This window comes from Thermobia domestica, chromosome 2 (genome assembly GCF_964235325.1).
Source record: "Thermobia domestica chromosome 2, izTheDome1.hap1.1, whole genome shotgun sequence".
NCBI lineage: Eukaryota > Metazoa > Arthropoda > Insecta > Zygentoma > Lepismatidae > Thermobia > Thermobia domestica.
Genome location: NC_137455.1, coordinates 332,290,699 through 332,314,637, shown reverse-complemented (window position 1 = coordinate 332,314,637; position 23,939 = coordinate 332,290,699). Strand labels below are relative to the sequence as shown.

The 23,939-nt window shown below is 34.4% G+C and overlaps 1 protein-coding gene across 11 annotated transcripts in view; it reads left to right on the top strand.

The window, feature by feature from the left end:
• tmod (tropomodulin) overlaps positions 1 to 23,939 on the top strand; it is a 190,578-nt gene that overhangs the window by 56,196 nt on the left and 110,443 nt on the right. The window contains exon 1 of one of the 11 annotated variants that reach the window (XM_081749129.1): positions 22,854 to 23,032. The exons of the other annotated variants lie outside the window; for them this stretch is intronic. The gene's annotated coding sequence lies outside the window, so the exon portion shown is untranslated. Of the gene's footprint in view, positions 1 to 22,853; positions 23,033 to 23,939 lie in introns of those variants that run through there. 11 annotated transcript variants of the gene reach the window in all.

Genomic DNA, 23,939 nt, shown 5'->3' with positions numbered 1-23,939 from the left:
GACGGTCTGCAGGAACTGCTAATGGAAAACAGCATGTTGCTACGAATGGTTGCTCAAAGTTGAACAGCTTGTTGTTCCGGAAGGAATTACAATTGACATTCAGTTTTATTAGTAGCTCATAGGACCGAGAATAGCTGGGAATACCCAAACGTCCGATTTTGTTTTGCTCTCACAGACAAGAATGTTAATGCATTTCCATGTTTTATCTGAATGCTTTTGATATATTACTCTTTAAATTACCTTCAATTCTAGGGTGATCAAACTGGGCAAATTATGTGGAAAATATTGCATTGTATTACTCGTAACTCCATCCATCTCGTCTCTGGAACTTCTACATAAATAATTAATACTTTTCTGACCAGAGTATATACTTATTTATTGAAATTAAAATAAGGCATAGCAGTTTCAATAACTTAATGTTATCTTCATCAGACGTTACATTACTGAACTGGACAAATTGACTCTAATACATGAATTATGGGATAGATTGTTAGAACGAATTGAAGGATAAAAAGCAGGGATATAAGAAACTATTAAGAGAAGCAATAGAAATGAAACTATATGATAGAACATTGAATAGAGAGAAACTTTAAAATTAACTGATATTTGGAATAATAATCATAAAAGAGAAAAGTGAAAATAATAATGATTAAGAAAACAGTTACATTCATATAAACATTATATTGAAAAAAAAAAACTTAATGATATAATATTTCGAAGTTATGTATTCACATGCTTGTTCTGTCATTTGGATTTCGATGTGTGAAGCAACATTTATGTATGTAAAAGAATAATGAAAATAATAATAATAATAATAATATCTAAAAGAAAAGTTATATTAAAAATTAAAAATGAAACAGTAATTTATAACAATACCTGATTGTTTCAAACTTAAAAAGTATGAAATGTAACAATTAGTATTATAAAACAATAATAATTTAATTTTATGAAAATGTCTCTTCCTAGTAACGTCTGATGAAGACAACGTTACGTCTTATTTTAATTTCAATAAATAAGTATGTACTCTGGTCAGAAAAGTATTAATTATTTATGTATTACTCCTATTTTTTTTATTTTCTTTTTGTTTGTAGTACTTATAGACATATTAAAGGACAGTAGAATCCCTCTCGTCCGCCCTCGGTTGGTCCGCCACTCCGGTTGATCCGACCGTGCTCAAGCAAAACCTGCCCCGACTCGTCGATGACTCACGAAGCCCATTGTCGTTTACTGCTGTCTCGGCATTGTTTACTTACTGTTACCGCATATCCCCTTTAGTGCTCCGTCATCACTTGTACCGTTTCTTTCGTTTTGCATGTTTTCTGTTTTGTACTGTGCAGTTTTTAGTGCTTACTGTTCGTTTGTTTTTACTGTAGAGAACAATAGTCATTTGTGAGTTCAGAGATCGTTTATTTTACTGTAAATTCGTATTTTTGTGTATTTTCTGATCATCCAACCTTTTGGCGAACCGACCGTACCCCCAGTCTCAAAAGTGACGGATTAAAGGGGTTCTACTGTAATTCATTTATATTGATTATACTGTAATCTATCAAGAAATATATCTAGTATGTTATGAATAATAATAAAACAGTAAAACATCTAAACTTGGTCATCTCCGATTTGGCCACCAACTTAACTTTGCATTATTTTTGTAGACACTACATAAGAATCGTGTTATTTATTACACTATAGGTTGGCTCTCTCCTTATCTTGAAACTTGGCCGCAATGAAGCAATGTTTTTTTCCTATATTGTTAATGTTAAACTTACTTCTATGTGTTGGATATCATCTACACATTCGTTTGTGTACGTAATCTTTTTCGTTCCTTAGAAATTCTTTCAGAATATCTGCTGTTGTCATGTTTCGTAAGGTCAATAAACAAAAGGGAAGGAAGAAGAGAACTCGTCCATTGAAAGCATTTTTTCCGAAAATGCAGGAATTTATGATATTGTTTCTTATTTCTTACGTCTCTATCGGTAAGTGTATGAATAGATCGGCCCCATTAAGTTTTACATTGTAAGATATTTGGAAGTCTTATCGAAATTTATTTTATTTTATTTTTATTTTTATTTTTATTTTTATTTTTATTTTTATTTTTATTTTTATTTTTATTTTTATTTTTATTTTATTTATCTTTTTTTTTTTTTGAGGTATTGGTGCCCTTTGCATTCGTCATGTGTTCAAAAATTCCTGGAAATCACCTGCATGAAATTTATAACAACTGAAAAATCGGATTTATCTTGCAAAATATGAAAAAAAAAAAGAAAAGAAAAGAAAGAAAGAAAGAAAGAAAGAAAGAAAGAAAGAAAGAAAGAAAGAAAGAAAGCACAGAACGTCTTCCTACTGCTTGGAGATCAAAACTCATTAGAATTATCCATGCATATGTTTGAAAATCCAGAAATAAGGGTCACTTTTGATGTTTTGCTACTTTGAGGGGTGAGACAAGTGGATACTTCGAGTATTTTCTGAAACTGACAATCTCATTTGCAGCTATTGTCATAAATAGAAGGAGAAAAAGAATAAATAACATGCATAGCGTTGAAATTAGAGCATTTATACCAACTTGCTAATAGCACACTTAACTAAGACAAATACTTAGTTCGAGTTTAGCGTCTCTTCTTCAGCAATGAGGCTATATGAGATGAGGACCTACAGCTTAACGTCGAATCCAAATAATATGAACTTTCACCGTTAACCAATTTCCCGTATCGAAGTACGCCAACCGTATTTCATGTGATGTTTTATATTGCAGAAGAAGGTTTCACTACATATTACTTATAAGATAAAACCAATACATAAGTAATATTTAGTTAGGGGAGAGGAAGGGAATGGCGATCAGCCCATTTTAAGTTGTAAGATCTTGAAGTTACTAAGATTCATAAAAAGTTATATTTACGTCTAATGCACGACACATAGTTATATTTAAAATAAACTACGTTTTACAGTATAACCAGCTCAATTTTCGAAATGGCGCAATGTTGGGAATGCCGATCAACGTGATCGGTTTACCATCATGGTGATTGTCATTCCGAACAAACTTTTGGAATACTTCTCCAGCCAAAAATTATAAAAGAGGCTAGACCTAAGATAGGCAATACATCTACTTGAGTCTAACACTGAAACTTTGGTATAACCTTTGTGGATCGTGGGTGAATGTTGACTGTACTGCTGTGGACTCACCACGTGGATATATCTGGGGTATGTCTTTGAAAAAACGTCAATAAAACATTCAGTTGACGTTTCTGTCTTTCGAAGGCGCAGTTTAGCAAAAATAAAAAATAAAATAAAATAAAATAAAATAAAAATAAAAATAAACGAACTGCCTATGGAACTATGTGTGTTTATTAAGCTTGTACTGTGATCACCATTACCAACATGTCATGGGAATGGCGACCAAAGTAGCAATTTGAGTTTTTTCCATCGTGTTCCCGAAATAAAAGAATGATCCTCTTTTTATTTTACACACTTATTGTAGAAGGATTGGAGTATATATTTACAAATTTGTTTCAATATATTTTGCAAATGAAACTAAGTAATAACTCACTTTTCTTAGGTGATCGCCATTGCCCACCTCTCCCCTACTGTATTAGAAATGTGTATTGTTACAATGTATAATAATTTTGCTTCAAGATACACTCATCTTGTATAAGTTCGCCACTTGTCTAAGTTGGTTACGTTTCAATGGAACCGTTAGTGCCCATATATACATGTTTCACTCTAATAATAATAATAATAATAATAATAATAATAATAATAATAATAATAATAATAATAATAATAATAATAATAATAATAATAATAATAATAATACCGTAATAATTCCGAATAACGGATACAGATGAAACCTGATAACTTTCCGTTTCAGAGAGGTTACACAATTTTAAATTACTTACAGCTTATGCGGTAGTTGTATGCAATATAAATCAAATACGTTAGTTGTAAATGTAGGCTAATATCGAAACACTGTATGCACAGGCCGGTAGCCAAACCAAAAATGTAGGGAGGGCCCAGTAGAAGTTAGGAGGGGCCGACTCAACCATATTATAGTTCATTTGCAAGCCTACCGTGAAAAGTTTAGAGGCCAAGTAAAAATTTAGGGAGGGCCTGGCCCACCCTAGCCTTCCCGTGGATACAGACCTGTGTATGCACAAATTCGAAAAATGAAATGAAATCTTTAAGTTGTACGTCCCACGTTTATGCCGGCTAGGCTAAAGGAGACGGTAATGATGAGAAATGAATGAAAATGATAGAATGAAGAAAGTAGAAGAAAATTGGAGAACCCCGAGAAAACTCACGCACACGGTATTTGTCCACCAAAATGCTCACTTACAGCAAGCTGGGATCGAACCAAGGATCCCACGCTCTACCACTGAACCACCGCGGCCCTCACACAATGTTCGAATTACTGAGGAATAAGGGAGAAATCTTCCTCTGTACCGAAGTAAAAGTATCGCTGGGAGACATGGCCGCCCACAGTGGGAGGCAAGGGAGGAGTTGCCCTTTTCTGGACTTTTGAAGGCTGTTTAGTTCTTGGAAGTACATGTCAAGACATACTAATTTGCATAATCAAAAACTAAAATACTCAATACACCATATGAAACAAGTTATTTATGCACATATTCTTGTTAATTACAATAACTAAACTATAACACTATAGTATTTAATATAAATACTGTATATTATGTACACACGTTCATCAAAGTATATAATATGTGTATTTGCGACTGCGTTTGTCTGTCAATCTTCTCTGCCTCTCCTGAAATCGTTCTTTTATCCCCACTGGAAAAATCCTATAGGCATTCCTGCTAGGAGATTTAGGTATATAGTTTCAGGGGAATATGCAATCCTTAAAGGAAAAAGAAGTGAATTTGTCAGGGAAGATAAGTAGTTCTGTATAGAAGTCTAGGTCACACGACCGACTCTAGAATTTCCACCAGAAAACAATTTATTGCGGAAGGAGCAAAGAATAATTTCAAGCTCGACTTGGAAATGTACTGTCTGGAGAATCAGCAGGCCATTGATTTATAACAAAGACACTTTGTGGGGAATATATTTTCTATCTATTGTTCTGTATTGCAGATTTATTTCCAAATTGCAGGAAATATTTTCTGTACTAAATATGTATGACTTGAGAATAATTTCCTGTCCGTTATGACGAGGTTACTAACACGTGCGGAGAATTAGAGGACTGACCGTGTCGGTAAAAGAAGATTTCAGTGTATTATTATTATTATTATTATTATTATTATTATTATTATTATTATTATTATTATTATTATTATTATTATTATTAATGCACCCCAATATTTCCAGTAGAACTTATTATACGTAATATGCACATTTTGTATTACTGGAATAAAAATTTTCCTGATAAGTAAGAAGTTAATCGACATGGAGTGTACATATATACATATATACCTGAAAGCAGAAATATTTTATTGCGTACAAATTTTCGTTTAAAATCACTTTCTCCTTTGAAATATAGCTACATACTGAGAGAAGTTGCTTTTTGAAGTAGGGCAGAAAGACTTTTATGAGATTCCTGCAAAATTTCGTATCGTAATAGAGCAACAACCTTGGAAATAAAACTCAATGAGAGAACATAATTTAGTAGTTTACTGCAACTCCACAGCATGGGGTGGCATTGAAAAGGAACGGAAAAATTGTGCATATATTTATTTGCGAGCTGGACATGGTCAAGGTAAAGGGGCTGCCTGCCAGCTGTCCTATTTACAATTCATTCTACCTGTCAACGGCACCTGTTGGTAAGAAACCGAACTACTCTTGCTCGAATTCGCAAATCTTGTTGCCCGTCCGCGTGAGAAATTGCAACTTCCCAGAGTGTTGTGATGTGAGGAATGAATTGACTGAATATAGCTGACGTGCTAGACGGAACACTATTTGTTTCACCTCAAACTAAGCCTGAAAACGAGGCAACGATATCTATTATGTCTTCTATTCGACATTGGAATGTTTGGAGAATAGCTAAGTAACGTAAAACAAGCTAATCTATTTTCTATTTCAATGCCATCAGTGAAGTAAAAATGTGAAACCTTGAACTTCTGCTAATTTTCTACAAGTTGATCTTTGCAAAAGGGAGAAAAAAACTAATTTTAACAGATTAAATAGAACAACAGCTAAGTATATATTTTATTAACCCAAACATATGTGGCTCCATGAGCATATATCGTAGTCAATTCAATGTTTAGATAATGGTGAGATCTAAATGATTACAGCTCAACATGGTTCAATTACAAGTACTTTACAAACGACATGAAATATTTAATTTAACGTCCCACGATTGTACCTTGTAGGTTAAAAGGGACGGATGATTAATTATAATTAATGAATATGAAAGAATTGGTAGAATGGCAATGTGGGAGATAATGGGAGAAGTGAGAGAAAACTTACGGACGCGATGGTGTTCCCCAGAAATTCACATGTCTGTGATCGAACCAGGTTCCCAGAGATGAGCACTCTATTACTAAGTCACTGTGTCCCCTTAGTCACTGTGTCCCGTGTGGCACTGTATCTAGAGACTCTAAGAGATCACAACCATACTTTAAGTTGGTATGGAATATTAAAGTAAAAGGCGGGGGGTGGGATTGCTTTAAGAAAATTTCGCTTTCACAAAAAAAGTAACTTTCCCAGTAACTGATGTTTAAAAAAATGAAAAACAGGAATTTAGACTACTACTACTACTACTACTAATAATAATAATAATAATAATAATAATAATAATAATAATAATAATAATAATAATAATAATAATAATAATAATAATAATAATAATAATAGAATTGGAATTCCAAAAAATACCATTAACTTAATTACAGATTTGAAGTCTTCCAACTTAAACCGCTCATGCTTAAATGTAGATTTTGTGACACTCTCTTCTGTGATTCTTGTAATTAGTGTTAGAAATTAGTCTTTAGTAATTAGTGTTAGAAATTTTATTAATGTATGGTTTTAGTTTAACATCCCACGATTATGCACCGAGACTAAGGGAGACAGTGATAACGAAACTGATGATAATGATGGAATGAAGAAAATGAGTTGAGATGAGAGTTCGATCATTGGATCACCGCGATCCCCTAATATATTTAAAATATCACTATCTTTTGTTTAGGGGGGCCGATCACCTCATGATTGATTTACCAATATTAAATTTTCCTAGTATGTACCCTCCACAAAAGAAATACATACTTTTGTTCATACATGCATACACACGTTCATAAATACCTTCGTAAATACAAACCCACTGTTCTGACATCCACCACCCTCGATCCATGGAAATATCTTTAATTAAAATATCTTCTACTAATTATATATGTTTAATACTTACTTTGAACTATTAACTCGCTTAAATGTTTCAACTATTTTCTCTGAAAATCCCTTTCTTAAATTTCAATGATGCATTTTCTATTGTTTATATTTCCTCTTGTAGGCATCCTATCTTGTTGATTAGATGCTTTTCAATTTTATAATCTATCCCCCTGCCGCAAATCATCCGAAAGAAATTACAATAGGGAGCAATAAAAAATGTATACCTGCTCATCTTGTTCTTTTGTTAGTTATTTGAGGAGAGGGATTTCGGTAACTTACAGAGAACTACATCTTTTTGCAACAAAACTTAAAAGTAATCAATTTGTTTCGAAATATTAATAAATAGAGCAACCCAAAAGCATAAAAAGCATTACAGCAAGGTGGGGAGATCGCCTTCCCCCTAAGAGGAAATTGTAATTGGGAATACGAAAACCTAATAGACTTTTTATATTAGTTACAGCAAAATTTGAAACCATACAGTATTTGAAACTTTGCTTATACTTACCCCCCTTGGAAACCACAACATGGGCGCCCTTGTAGCTATCTTCAACATGGTTTAGGTTGTCTAAGGGTCCAGAAGAAACTAATTTTAAAAACATAACAAAGCATAATTTTAAAAAATAAAGCATAATTTAAAATATATAGCACAATTCTTGGAAAATTCTATTTAACTGCAAGTTTAACATACTGCATTAATATTTTTAACCAATATTTACAATGCAACAATGCAAACCTTATTTATATTTCTGTAAGCTTTTCGGTGTAACTCTTTGAAGTAGAGAAAAGAAAAAAAGAAGAAAACTTTCCTCCAACAATGAGTAAACAATATAGTTTTTTTTTTCTAAATGAAACTGAGCAGTTATGTATGATGATTTGAAGTGTACAAAAAGTGCACAAGAACTCCACACTATATTGTTATGTGTACCTCTTGAACTTAAGACTTTCTGTATTTTTTCGTGGCATCTTTTACTTTCCCTTTCTGTATATATGCACCTCTAAGGCACACACAAGTGATAAAAAAAACTGACTCGAGTAAAGTATATCTGTTTACAGTATGAAACAAACAGGTTCCATAAAATATCAATAAACAGATCAAGATATTTAGAATATTTAATGTATAGTAAATACTATACATTATACACGATTAATGTAAAACAATGATTGAAACTAACAATAAAGCATAATTTGCAAAAAATAAAGCATAATGTGGGTTGCTCTATTAATAAACTTTTATGTAAGGGAAAAGTATCCACTTTATTGGATACTGTAACTTTTTTAATTAGATTTTCATTAACATTTACATACATAATGTAATAGGTGTAAAGAGAGTATTTTTAATAATTCAAAGTTTATCTGCTTGTCATTCTGTCGAATTTGATCTAATATAATAATACACTCGATGAGTTACACTCATATTCTCCTTTAGCCATTCTATTCTGCATCTTTATATGTATTTCAAGGTTTATTTTTCAACTACCATGTAGTTTCGGTAATTAGATGTTCTATCCTGAATAACATTAATATTAATAATAGCCTATATATTAAAATGCTATGTTGGTCTCCAATCCTTTCGACAATGAGATCTCAAAAACCACAAGTGCTAGAAACGTGCCGTTTACGCTGGTCGATTCTAAATTTTGTGTAGATTGTCCAGTTCTAATTGAATATTTTAAAAACTTCACAGTTATTTCTTTATTATGATTTTAGGGGTACACTGGATTTATTGAAATTTTTAAAAAGTAATTAAAAAGTGAAGCATCGTATCCTATGAGTTATATATTTCAACAGAACATAATTGTATATAGGGGTTGCATATCTCTCGAGCGTTTGTTCTTTTGCTAAATGATAATGAAAAACGAAGGATAACCACTTCTCCGGGCTAAGGTGATTTTTTATTGTTGGCAGTGTTTTGCCCAATGAACACCACATATCACTGATGTTATAATTAATTATGTATGTATTTGTTAATACATACTGCATGAAAGAAAAAAGGAAACACTGATCGTATATGAATTAGAAACTCTAACCGGAAGTATGCCTAATCTTGCAAACGGTGCGAGATATTGAAAAAGTAATTGAAAAATCCTTCCTCTATAGTACCCTTGCTGATTTTTATCAAGACGTCTCTCACTTGTGTCTGTATGGAGGCATGTATGGATGTTGGGAGGAATGACAAGGAGATTCATGCTCATATGTGAATAATGCACTGTGTAGAGAGCACAGGTTCAGCTAGTAATAAATAAAAAGTTATTGGATATTGTTTATGTATATTATTTATCTAATTACATTGGGTGTCTAATACATTGGGTGTCTGACTACATTATCTAATCAGGTATCTATTAAAGTTTTAAAAGTTTGGCTATCCAGTTCTATCGATTGAGGAATATCGTTTGTCAAATTTTCATTTAATACATTTTGAAGTTTGTGCATTTTATCTGATGATCAGTAACTGAAAGAGCTACAATAAAAATTACTTATAAAAGGTACGTAGAAGTCCTCAAGTTGTAGTATCAAACCATAAACATTATAGGCTTATTCCAGAGAGGAGTCAGCATGGCTGAACTAATTAAACAGTCTATGATTAAGTTGACCCTATTAAGCTTTGTCCTGTTATTTTAAAGCTTATTATTGGAAAATGTGTTCTGTCAAAAGCAGGCCTCATACCAAATTGTTTATCGCACTGTCCCTCTGAGGGGTTCGGCCGTAAAACTTGATAACCCACAAAAGTGAGATTTCAAGAAAATCGCATTTTAATTTTTGTGGAAATCTGTATTGAAAAGTAAACATAAAAATAAAATAATACAAACATGAAGTAACATTGGCTATATCTCCTTTCAAGTTATGGCATTTTAAACTTAATATTATTTGTAATGAAAAATTTTACACTCCTTCTTGCCTTTAATGTGAGTGTAAAACGTGGCTTATTACGTTTTACAGAAATGAACAAGAGTGTACCACACAAGTATACTACTTGAATACCATTAGTACTTACAGTTGAGGAAGTCTGTTAAGGTACAAAATCACTTCGAGGCATCAATATAACAAGTATTAATTGTTTGTGATGATTCTAACTGTTTGTACAGTGGAGGTATCCAATGGAGGCAATCCTTTATGGCATGTATAGGTCTCCTTGTGGTGTATTTTTGTTGCGGAGAAGTTCCTGTGAATCCACCAGTTTCCTTCTTTCTTCCGTAGATTTAGTCTTTCCCCAACATCGGAATTGCACGAGTAAATAACGAAGAGTACGTACGGTTCCGAATGACAAAACGTGAACCTTTGAAGACACTTAACTCTGTCCGTGTGGTTCTTTTATAGGCTTGTTTTAGGTAAGATGTTTGAAAGAAGTATTCCGTTGTCATTTCAGTGACAATAAATGTGTGTTTCTTGATCACTTCAATCCAATGCTTGGGAAGAGACCTGGCTTCGATTTCCGGCGGGAGATCATGTGGTTCATCTCATATAGCCTGACTGCTGAAAGGGACGTTAAACACAAGATCAACTCAACCATTGCTTAGGCTATACACATTTTGATAGTGATGTTTGACACAGTTTTCTATATATGCAAAATCTCCATCTCTAGCCATAATTTTGTGGCCGACGACTGGGAAAATTTGCGATACCGACTGAAATCTACCACTTGGTATGTACAAGACTACAAAGTGCATTATAAGTCATTACATATGCATTGCGTGTAAAACATGGTAAAGCACAATTCCACTACAAGAGAAATACAGCTTGATATAAAAAATAACGATGTATGTTCCTTTCACTAGATACATTCTATATACTTAGAATATATCAACACGGAAATCAGGCTGCTGATAAGAAGGGTAATTCAATTATTTAACAGATATAAAGCCCATTTTGACGTAAAACTTGACATCCCATAAATGTGTAATTGCTTGCACATAGGGTAGCGTTTCCATACCTTATGATCATGCTATTTCTTGTTCTTCCTGCTACAACTTGTAGAATTTTTGGGAATATAGTCAGGATCTTCATTGCTATCGTCAACAACACTAGACATCACCAAATCGACTTCCATATGCTATGGATGCCGGCATATTGTCCTCTATTTCCACCATATTGATTGTGGCTTACCATGTTTTACTTCAAACACGTTGTGGTTTCCCATGTTTTATATAGTCGCCTACAACATCTACCGACGAAATTTTCAACCATTTGAAGTGACAGTCTTATGCGTTCACCCAAGACAAGGTGATTACAGTTCAGAACTCAATTTCTCTCGGTCGGTGGGTTACCATGTTTTACGCCCGAGCCCCTATTTCTTCCTACTTAGAAGTGGGTTTAGATAAACATTTAAAAATAGCCTAGAAACCTTTAATCCAGTTTGAGAGTTAGTTCAAAACAAGGAGACCTGGTAACAATGTTGGTTAAGTATTAATTAAGGACTTTGATTTAGTGTGGGCTTAAATGTACCAAAGACAAACACTTGCCGCCGTTGTAATGACTTGGCAAAAACAAAAGAGTAAGGAAATAGTTTTTCGTACATGCAATTCTTCTACATTCACATACTCCATTTTCATTATATAATTCGCACACGTATATGTATATTAGCACCTCGGATTCTTTTTTCTCCATGCTTTCAAAATAAAATGTAGTTTATAATAATGTTTTCATTATAATGCTTTTTCTAAACATGATCCTTTAAACGTGTATCCTAAATCCCCTTAACTCCACACTAGTATGCTCATCTTTGAAGCGCCAGATCACTAGTTCGATCCAAGGGTGTTTCATATATTTTTAAACGGCGTACAGTTAGATTTTGTCGGAACAATTTCAGTTTTTTTTTTTAATTATCAATTATGAGCGTCAATTACCCGCTTCGCTGGGTTAAAATACGAAAATTTGTGAGGTGATCGATTACTACCTGTTTCGATCCATGGCTCATTTCCTGAGACCTCTATGCTTCACCAACCAGGAGAAGGTGGAAACAGCAGGTACTGATTTCTTTGCCTCTAAGGTATCAACGTGGAATCGACGAACTGGCGGGAAGGTGGCTGTAGACAGTCCAACACAAGGGGTTATAGTTTGAATGTTAATTTGGTTTTATTTTACTGTAATACATATAAGTATGTTGTGTTACCAGAATATTACAAGACTTATGGCTCTGCCTTGTATTTAAATTAATGAGATATAAAAGATGCAGTATGAATAAACAGTGAGAAACTAATATCTTATATATAAAAGAGAACGTACAAAATCCTTTGTTCCCTCATCACGCTAATACGGCTGAACCAATTTCTTTTATTTTTGGGGGGTTATTAGGATTTGGACCCTAGATGGTTTTTATCATATCACTTTAATTTTTAATTACCAGTGTCTTGAGATAATTGACCATTCAAGTGTCCATAACGTACAAATCCTTTGTTAGTTATTCATCATAGGTAAAAATAAACGTATTTATATGCAACCCGCATGACCGTGTCACTCGGCGGGTTAACATAAATGACAGGCGCTATAATGTTAACATTTACTGCAATCACTTGAAAGCGAAAAAGTAAAAATTATCTAAGTAACAAAGTTTATTGCGTTCCGGGGTGACCGCAGCGAAGCGGGGCGGGTTAACATAAATGACAGGCGATATAATGTTAACATTTAATGCAATCTTCTATGGTTTTTATCATATCACTTGAAAGCGAAAAAGTAAAAATTATCTAAGTAACAACGTTTATTGCGTTCCGGGGTGACCGCAGCGAAGCGGGGTGAACGCTGCTAGTATCATATAAATAACAAAGAATTCTTTGCTAAAATGAATATTTATCCGATTCGCAATGTTGAATAGATACATTTGCTTTTACCCATGTTGTACCATATTTAATGCCTTATTAAGAATAACAACCATTTCATTACGGTCTTTATTGCTTAGCACCACTTTCAATTTTTTCTCCAGAAAATTTTGTCCCGGAGTGGGTACCTGCACTGGGTGCTATCTGCTAAACAAAAGTGACATATACCGGTAATTGCAAATTAATTTATCTTAGCTCAGGGGAGCAAAGCCTGCCTGGAGGGAACACTGATAACTGTATCTGTTTTCCTGGAGTTAACATTGCTTTTTGGTATCGAGAATATACTCAACCAAACAAAGTTCTTCCGCACTAAGAGCAAAGACAGAAACCACTTTCAACGGTTATTATAAATACTAATAACTGAATCGTAAATTCATTAGCTTAACCTATCTTTATAATTAATGATTCGTCAGTTAAACATATAACAAACAAGTTTAACAAATGTTGATAAAATTGTTCTACAAAGTCAGATGCATTTCCAACAATGTAAACATAAATAAAGTCATGGGATATATAAAGTGTAAACGAAAAGGCATTACAAGTGAGTAAAGACGGAAGTATGATATCAATTACGTAACGTAAAAACATCAAAAGATGTTCTTTTACTTTTCTTCTTCTTACATATGTGTAACTTACAATCGAATCTAATTATAGATAGCCTCAGAGCCCATTTGTCGTCAACAAGACTTCCATTGAGTGTGTCACACAAAACTTCCTCGCTTGTATGCATATCGGATGCTTATTCTACAGTTGTGCCGTGTCCAATGCCCAAGGTTATGATCCGTACCGTACAGTTTTTTTTTTTTTTTTTTTTTTTTTTTTTTTTAAGTAGAATCGTGTTGTTGGATGCATGTGTGGGAGCTTCTGGCGCCGGGGTTTCTCTTCGTGGAAAACACCGTCGCAATTTTCCTTCTGTCTTCCAAAGCTAAAATTATTTCCCTCTTGTGCCTACGAGTTTCCAATCTCTACCTACTATTCTTTCTTGCCATTTTGGCCAGCATTTCCAATGCGTTGGAGTACAGAATATTTGTCATAAAATTATACAGCATCAAACATGACCGGCAAGTCTAGAATTTTAATGATCTGTTAATTACCCAAGAGCCTTATAAAAATAATGCATTTATGATCTGAAACTCTTGGCAAAATGCCCTAATAATTATTTTATTTTTAAACAGTTATCTGAGTAAATATGCAGCAGTTTATATCATTAGACTCAGTTCTTTGTGTTTCATTAATACTAATTGCTTTGTACAGGACATATTTTGTCTTTATTCCAATCATGAAATTAAATGTACTAAAACGTTTAATAGCATACCTAACATTAAAATATCTGATAAGATTGGAAATGTATCAACTGACGCACTTTTGTTAAAATTAAAATTTATTTAAATCAGGGGCGGATCCAGGGGGGATCGGGGCGATTGCCCCCCCCCCAGAAGAGGAAGCTTTCTTTTTTATATATATAAATAAAATCCATCCCAAAGTTTGGAGCCCTTAAAAGTAGCAGTATGACAACCCCCCCCAGAAGTCGGTTCTGGATCCGCCCCTGATTTCAATGTATGTAGCAAAATTCCAGTCCATTTTGCATATTAACGATGGGGGAAAGAAACATATGTAAGTTGGCTAGTGCATGAATTCTCAAACTGCGGCACATTTACTCCTAAAGGTGCACGAATAAGATGAAGAGGGCAGTTCTGAAGAGAAATGGGATGAGTATCACAAGACAAAATTACTTTTTCTCACACCTGGTGGATACTTTTGGAGTTTTGTGTCATAGAGAAATGAGGAGTGAGCAGTAATTGTAATACATGATGTTGGCAATTGTCCAGAGTTTCATCTACCCTCCACCTACGGCACTAGCTGTAGATAAACACAAATGGCGAGTCATTTGTAAAAGTGGTCTCGCGAATAAGTCCGCTCAGTTATTTCCGCGGCTGAAATTCACCGGCAGCTGGGAGAGGTTTACGGAGAGACTGTAATGTCTCGTCAGCATGTAGCAGAATGATGCCACCGACGAGGAGAGCAGTGGCTGATACAGCAGGCATCAACAGATTTGAACACAGGTTGCGTAGAGCAGCTGATTCAAAACAACAGGAGGATCACGTTACTGCATATGATGGTAGAATTGGGAATGCCGTTCGGAAGTGTTCGTCACATCGTGTACTATATTCTGCAATGAAACACTTCGTGGCAACGTGACTGAACATGCAAGGACAGGATTTACCAGAGGAAATCTTCAAACTCATTCCACAATGCTACAAGTGCCTCAAATGACATGGATACTATGTCGAAAAATAACCTAATGTATGTACTATCTGTTGGCTGTATTGGTTGTATCAAATAATATGTACACGTTTCACTGGAGGCTTTGTAATCTTTCTTCTTGATCACTCCTCGTACCTATAACATAAAAGAATGTGTTGAACCTTTCGTAATAACCTAATACGGTACCTGGTCCATGTGTTCATGTTGCACGTGATCTAGGGCTTTTATTTCCATAGATAGAGCATTAAATAAATTTGAACGCGTTACAGTAGTTCGAATTCGAACTTATATAGCCCCGGTGCTAAAAACGGACCCTAAATTTGAACAAACAAACAAACTCTATCATATCAAGATATATAATTATGTTAGACAACATATTTAGTTCCTTATATATTTTTTTTTTATTTTTGCAAGAATATTTGGCAAATACTATATTCAAACAATATATAGATCTCAATTTTAATGTGTTCACATTTTGTTTTCGTAATTTATCATAAAATGTTTATTGTGAAAACACATTCAATAGAATAATACGCGTATAGTTTAAATATATATTTGTTTACTATTTTTCCAAAGGTAAGTTTTTTTTAAAGTAAAGCTGTGACAACAGTAATAACACAATCAATGTCATTAGGAAGAGAAAGACAACACGTGTTGCCTACTATACAACATTTGAAAATATTTGAATATTCGAAGCTAGTTGAAACAAATTGGTAATCTAACTTCAGACACATGGGAAAAACACATTTATTTATTTATTTTTGTGTTTGTTCTTTTATAAGACGTCAGATAACTTAAACACAATACCGTGAGACTTAGAAATAATTATTATCTTACATTACTTACAGATATTCATTTTTCATTCTTATAAACCAAACAAACAGAGAAATGTACTACATGTGCTGCGTAGGTTGATGTGCAACATAGGAGAAATGATACATAATCATTTTGTCAATTTTATTTTCACTTGCTACTAAAGTATAAAGATCTTTTTCATTATTTCACCCACGTGCTACTGGCTTGCAATAACAATAAAAGGGTTTCCTTACATATATATTAGTCTGAAGCTTAGAAGTGAGGCACTAAGTTCCATCTAGGCGAATTTTCGATTTACTGAAAATCGTTTAGAAATAAATATCTGAAACTGTATCATGTTTGACACATGGTTTGACACTAGTATTCGACATAGAAACCACTGCATTCCAAGATGACAGCAAATCGTTTATACCGTTTATACCTTTACAAAGAAATGCTGCTCTAGGCTCCCTAACTAGGTGTAGCTGTTTGCCTCTTCCAGTGTGTCGAAACGCCGTCTGCTGGAGGTATTTCTTTAGGAATCTGAACAAATGGTAGTAGGAAGGAGTTAAATAAGGACTCTACGGAGGATGATCAAGAACTTCCCAGTTGATACTTATGATGTGTGTGCGATTTGTTAGGCTACATGTGATTATGCGTTATCGTACAGTAACAACACTCCCTCTTATACTTTCTCTTTTCCTTTCTGATGTATAGCTATTTTCATCGTGTCCATGATTTGGCAGTACATGCCTCCAGTAATACTTGTACCCTTTGCCAGAAATTCAACATGAATAACGCCCTGAAGGGCCCAAAACACAGTAGCAATTGTTGTGGTCTTGAATTTCTTGGCCAGCAGTGACGACTGATCTTTTCATGCCATGACCTGGCGTTTTTATTCAGAAGTCCATAGGGGTATTGGGGTTTCATCACCCGTTATGATGCGATGAAGGAATGAATTTCCTTCGTAGGGTTATCGTATGAGGTGGGTCAGGAAATGCTCTTCGATCGTGTTTTTGGTCCTCACTCAGATATTTAGGCACTTAGCGTACACACACTTTCTTGACGACAAGTTACTCACGAACGATGCTCCTCACTGAACCATATGAGATGTGCAATGTAATGAGACCTCATTCTTCTGTCTTCAAGAATCATCGCATCCGACGTCACACACACTCTTGTCGGTGATGGACGTTGCTAGTCTGCCACTTGTGTCATCACTTGCCATAGTCCCTCTGCCACTTGCGAGTGTATTACATCACACATCCATTTGTTTCTGCAACACAAGACTGTCTTCATAGACCTCTACCAATTTTTCATGAATGCCAGATTGTTTTTGTCCTTTAGTCTATAAACAAACGAATAACACGCATACCTCTTATTTGGAATAATGTTCAAGTCCATGTGTCATCTTTAAATTGCTCCAGGTACTAGACAGGTTGACGGCAGAAAGCTGTAACTGTCCTCAGACTTCCCTCAACTTGATATCTGCAACATATAATAATAATAATAATAATAATAATAATAATAATAATAATAATAATAATAATAATAATAATAATAATAATAATAATAATAATAATAATAATAATTACCTATACAAAAAATTCTCGATTCTAGGGACTAATTCACCTTATTTCTTGATACACCTTTGTAATTTCCCTGTATTACGCAATCCTCTCCACCCGACACGTAACAGTCTTCGTGAAGATATGTCTATCAGGAAACAATGTTTCGCTACTATGGAATCTGACAGTACTTACATATTGCGTTGTCTCCTGCAATAAATAACTATGATCATGTAAATTTCAGTGTTAAGTACATAAGATTCAGTGTTAAGTATATCAGTAATTAAGTTTTGGAAGCAACACTGTTCAAGAACAATCTGAACTACCTTTATTTATAAACTTTATCGTGATCAGCTATGACTGCAAAACTTGTACTCCATGACGTTTTTAGTTCTCGAGTTATATTCATTTGAATAAGACGCAAACTTAATAATAATAATAAATATCAACTTATCGTCTTTACTCTGTGTATATAATGCAAACAATAGGTATAATACCTAATACCGGTACTCTTTCTTGCTTACGTAGAAAGATTTTTAAAAGTCGAATTAAAATGTTTACATAAAATGTTAAATCATTCAACTAGAAGTGACGTAGGGCTTCTTCCGACAACATTGTCGTCGGAAACTGTCAAATACTACATTAAACAATAAACAGACGGCCAGAGGAAACTTACGAATGCCAAATGCTGTGTTGCATGTATTTTTGGAGGTGTTTGTAAGCGCTTCTCACTAGAAATAGATTCTTCGGAAGACGCCAAGAACGGCTTTACAGAATCGTTTCATATGTGTTCCAATTCCAATCGATAAATAGGTGTAGAAAACAACTGAACCTAGACACAGGACGGACCCCAGCCGCTCAGTTACATTAAACGGTAGAAACGTAGTCAAGAATCCAAAAACAAAGGACAAAGATATTTTAGAAGTATTTGAAGTATGTTTATGGGTTGAAAAATCAGTTATCCTGTGCATTACTTTGTGTTTAATTGTCTCTACTTCTTAAATACAAGTGCTTGTTTTACATAAAGAATATTATTAAAACTTACTTATGAAGTAAAAACCATATCCACGAAGAAATTAAATGTTGATTAAAAGTAGGGAAGTCATGTTATTATTCAGTCCAAATTCTTTTTGCGTTCTCGAATTCTGTCGAAGAATTTGAAGCTTAAAATACATAAAAAGATAGTTACGTTTGTTGTGCTATATGGTTGCGAACCATGGTCGCTTACTTTGAAGAAGGAACGCAAACTTAAAATCTGAAAATAAAATTCTGAGGCGAATATTCGGACTAGCAGCGTCATTTCAGATTTTGTTATAGGAGGCCTACATTATCCACTGATAAGGATTTCACACTTTTTATTAGTATTGATTAAAACTTGGGTATTTCTCAAGGTGAAATTCAATTGCCCTCTCCTACACTCTTGAAATAACGTCCCCTGATCCGAAGAAAAGGAGAACGGAAATCATGATGAGGAACTGCACAGTTTATACCGTTTATCTAACATTGTTAGGATCATTAAGTCTAGGAGGTGCAGCTGGGCAGGTCATGTAGTCAGAATTGAAGAAAGTAGAGGAACGCTTTGAAAATTTTAACTGGAAACCCAAAAAGGAGAAAGACCATTAGGAAGATATACGTACAGATGGGAGGACAATATTAAGATGCAGAATTTTGCAATATGTTGCAGAAACAGGAACTGGATCCAGTTGGCTTAGAATATGAATGAATAGAGAACTTTTGTAAATGCGGCATTGAACCTTCGGGTTCCATTGGTCATAGGATAAGTGAGTGAGTTTTGGAATGCACTAATAACAACGAAAATTATGTGTTCATAAAAGTTTATCATTTTTTTTTAGAAATTACATGTTAAATAATTTCTTTTTTTTTTTTCATTGTTCTTCGACAATGATTGATTTTTCCTTGAAAAAAATCTTGTATTTTAATTTAGAATTAATTAACTTCGTTTAGCTTGCTTCGCCGGTATCAGCTAAAACAGATAAAATCTAACTGGGAATATACTATATACAGGGATGGACAAAAATATGGTAACACCTAGTGAAAAGTACGAATGATTTGACAATTATTTTATAGTGCAATTTATGAGTGACGCTATTGTTTTTACCGGATTCACCTACCAATACAATCTTATCATCATTTGCAAATTTCATTCGTATCCAAACAGCGTTCTGTGTAGTTGTTAGTGAAGCATGTTGGAATTAATAGGATTCGAACACGGACAAGTTGTTGGAGCCCATACCGATAGATCCCGCTCTGACCATGGTAGCAGAAAAGCTTCATGCATCGCGAGGCAGACTTCAAAATTATGACCGCATATAGTAGGACTGGAAAAACTACATCCGCAGAACACCAACATGAGTGATAAAGTAGGTAAACATTGCTCAGGATTGTGACGAAAAATAAGACTACAGTTTCAAAAGTGACTGCTGAAGTAAATACCACACTTACAGAACCTATAAACACCGAAACACTACAAATGGAACTCCACAGGCAGGATGTTTACGGAGGAGCTACAATTTCAAAACCACTAATCAGTAACTGAAATGTTACTAAGAGCGAAAATGAAGCCAAAGTCATAAAATCTGGACTATTAAGTAATGGAAAACGGGGTCATTAGATCGTATGAGTCAACCTTGGCTTTATTTCCGACTCCTGGCCGAATTCTCGTGTGGAGAATACCATCCCAAGCGCACAATTCGAATTGCGTGTTACCATGAATGGAACAGTGCAGCGTTCGGTCATGGTTGTACATCCATACCGCGATATTGTAAGATAAGATCCATCATTACCCTCCAAGACCGCGTCACTACCAACGGTTACGTGTCCATTTTAGGCGACCAGATTCATCCAATCCTGCAAACTTCGTTCCCGTTGGTAATAACGTGTACCAAGACGACGTAACTCCCGTTCACACAGCTTACCTTGTTCAGGCCTGGTTTTCTGAGCTCGAAGATGAAGTGTCACATCTGTCATGGCCTCCACAGTTGCCCGATCTCAACATTATTAAGTCCTTGTGGCCATATTGGAAACAAATATATGAGCGCGCTATCTACCTCAATCATCATTAACGGAACTCACCAACAGTGTTTCTTTCAGAAAACATTTGCCGGAGGAAGGAGCACTCTAAAACTGCGTATTAGCAAAGCCTACAGCTAAGTACACGCAACAATCTGTTCAATTGCCACTTATCTGTTCAAGATTGGCAGTTACAGACACAAATTACCACCCAATCTCTAAATAAGAAATAATAATAATAATAATAATAATAATAATAATAATAATAATAATAATAGCTTCAGCACGAGCTCTAGAACACTTGTAAAGTAGCAATATTAAAATGTTTTTTTATTTATTGTATTTTTAACTACTCATCCACCACTGCAGGTACTATTCTAGTACGTATTAACCTATCTTCTCCAGTAGGCACTGCCCCCTAAAAAACATGCCTGAAAGACACACTGCTTGGTAATGCTTTCCAAGAATAATGGTAAAATATTCAGTTGAATACAATATTTGAGTTCTATTTATCTATTCTCTGGAAGCTAGCAAGTTCTGTAAGCCACGAAGAGGTATAACATAAAGGGAATTAATAAAGAGAAAAGGTGGGCTTTATGTAGCCTATGTGAAAGAAATATGGCGTGGATTGTGAACTGTGTCATGCGGATTACGTAGCACTCTGCTAGCCTTATCTGTCTGAATAGTACTCATTATAGCTTTGAAACTACGTATAAATTAAATAAAAAAATAAAATATGACCAAATCAAGCACTTCTTATTAGTAATACATATCACAATTACGTGTCTGGTGGAGGCAATGATATACTGCCAAACCTATAACATATTAGTAAAAATAGGTGTTTATTTTAGAAAGATTTTATTTTTATATAAGATACTGCATACTCCCTATATTTTTAAAATGTAGATTCCATCTACTTATTATCATTTTCGTTCTCTTATTCCTTTATTATTACTTTACTTCCATATAGGAAGTGGTATACGCAAGAGGGTTTCAGGCCTTAACTACCCTTCAGAAAGACATTATGAAAAATGTAGACAATTAATATATATAGTGGCGGATCTAAGGGGGGGCTATAGGGGCTATAGCCCCCTCCCCTTGACGCTCAGGTATACACTGGATAAAATGGGCTTCAATCGTGCTTTACACTGGATAAAACGGCAAAATATGGTTTAGCCCCTCCCTTGATCGTATCCTGGATCCGCCCCTATATATATATATATATCCAAAATTCACGATTGTCCTGACAGGATATGAGATTTAATGCTTCGATTCTCTTCCTTGATGAAATTTTGCCTACGTAACAGCTTGTATATTCTGTGCATAAATTTTCTTGTGGAACAATTTTCCTTCAGAACTCACAGTTCCTAAGGTGAAAAAAATAATGAAATAAATACATTTTGCCAGTTACCTTTTCTTTCTTTCTTTCTTTCTTTCTTTCTTTTTTTTTTAATGGAAGCTCTTATTCTCAATAATTACTCGCCTGTTTGCCCTCCCTCCGGCTTTAAAACAATCACAGGATGATGAATGATAAGATCACCGTTACATGCATACCCAATAAAATAGGCTATAGAATGGGAATTAGATATTAGAGATGGGTTTTAACACACACAAGCATATATATTTGTAATCATAAAGTATGTGCTGGACTATTCTCAATCTATTCGAAAGAAATGTTGAATGATAGTTTACGAAAATGAGAGGAATATTATAAAATAAAGAAAAGAACGAATTTAATAATAGGTAGTAAATTTTTCGGGCCGTTACTAGTAAAATATCAACAAGGTAATGTTAAAAAAAACTTGTAGTATCTGGCTACTGTTCTCTATGTTATAGCATAAGATTATGTAGTCTGTACTTGCAAGCGTTCCATTAAATTTTGTTGATATAAACATATATAATAAGTGGTTGTAGAGCAGTAACGCTCAATTTCACAGACATTATGCATCGTACAAACATTTCTATCAATGTATACATAAAATGTTGATGAATTGTTTCATTATACATACTTTGTTCCAATAATGCATGGAACTTATGAAGTATACAGACTGACTTTCAGTATACTATGATTCGTTGCGATAGGATTTGTTGGGAGTTGGCTGTTTCTAGGCAGTCTGCGCAGTGGGATGTGTTTTCGTTGAAGTGTTTTGGGAAGTTTGCTCTGTTGTGAATTAAGTATCTGTATTGAATGAGAAGACATTGAATTTTAGATTTGAGTGAAGAATTTGAGATTGTTTAGCTGTAAGTAGTCCAACGTTTACATTTATTTGTATTTGTAGAGTAGGCGGGGACAGTTCAATACATAATAATTAGGATGTGATATTAATCAAGATCATTATCGAGTATAGGCCTAATAAATCAGAGAGCATGATTTAAGTATACATTGAAAGAGTTCACAAGCCTATATAACTTCCATGGTTTTGCTGAGTTACCAGTGTTTTTGATGATTACATAAAATCTGCTGATAGTGATTCATGATTAACAGTAAATGTAATGTAGACGGTACATTTACAAGATACATGAATACACACTTGTACATATAAGAGCGTAAATATATCAGAAAAGAGTTTGCAACACACGGGATTTCCGTTTGTTTTTATTTTTTAAGTAAGGAGGAAATTCAGTCGTGTATATGAAATAATAGTGCTCAACGCATTCGTTTCCATTTTTATTTATTTATATTTTTTAAATGGAACAATAATCTTAAGTGCATGTAAGTTACGTTAGACTTGTATGAACTCAGTATCGGTAAATAGAGTACTTTCTTTCTGGGGAACAATTCGTCTTCTAACGCGTAGAAACTTATTTGACAGCAACTTTACGTAGCTTCACAAATATGTGTATTTTGGAGTATTATTTAGTTTCTGTCACAGATCACTTGGTAGTGATTACAGATTCATAAGGAAAAATACAGTGTGGACGTGCGGCATAAAAACTACGGTGCATAAAACACAAACTAACTTGTGCTAGATGGCCACTAAAAACCACTAATGTTATCTAACCGAGTCAGGGCAGTAGCGGTAGCGATGGGGTGCGTTAGTAGGATGGCGCGTCAGCGACTGTAAGTATACGCATAAACGAGATACGGAAGGTTCTGGATTACTGGTCCCCCATGTAGTTAGGAGCTGGTTTGGTTTCTTTATGTACT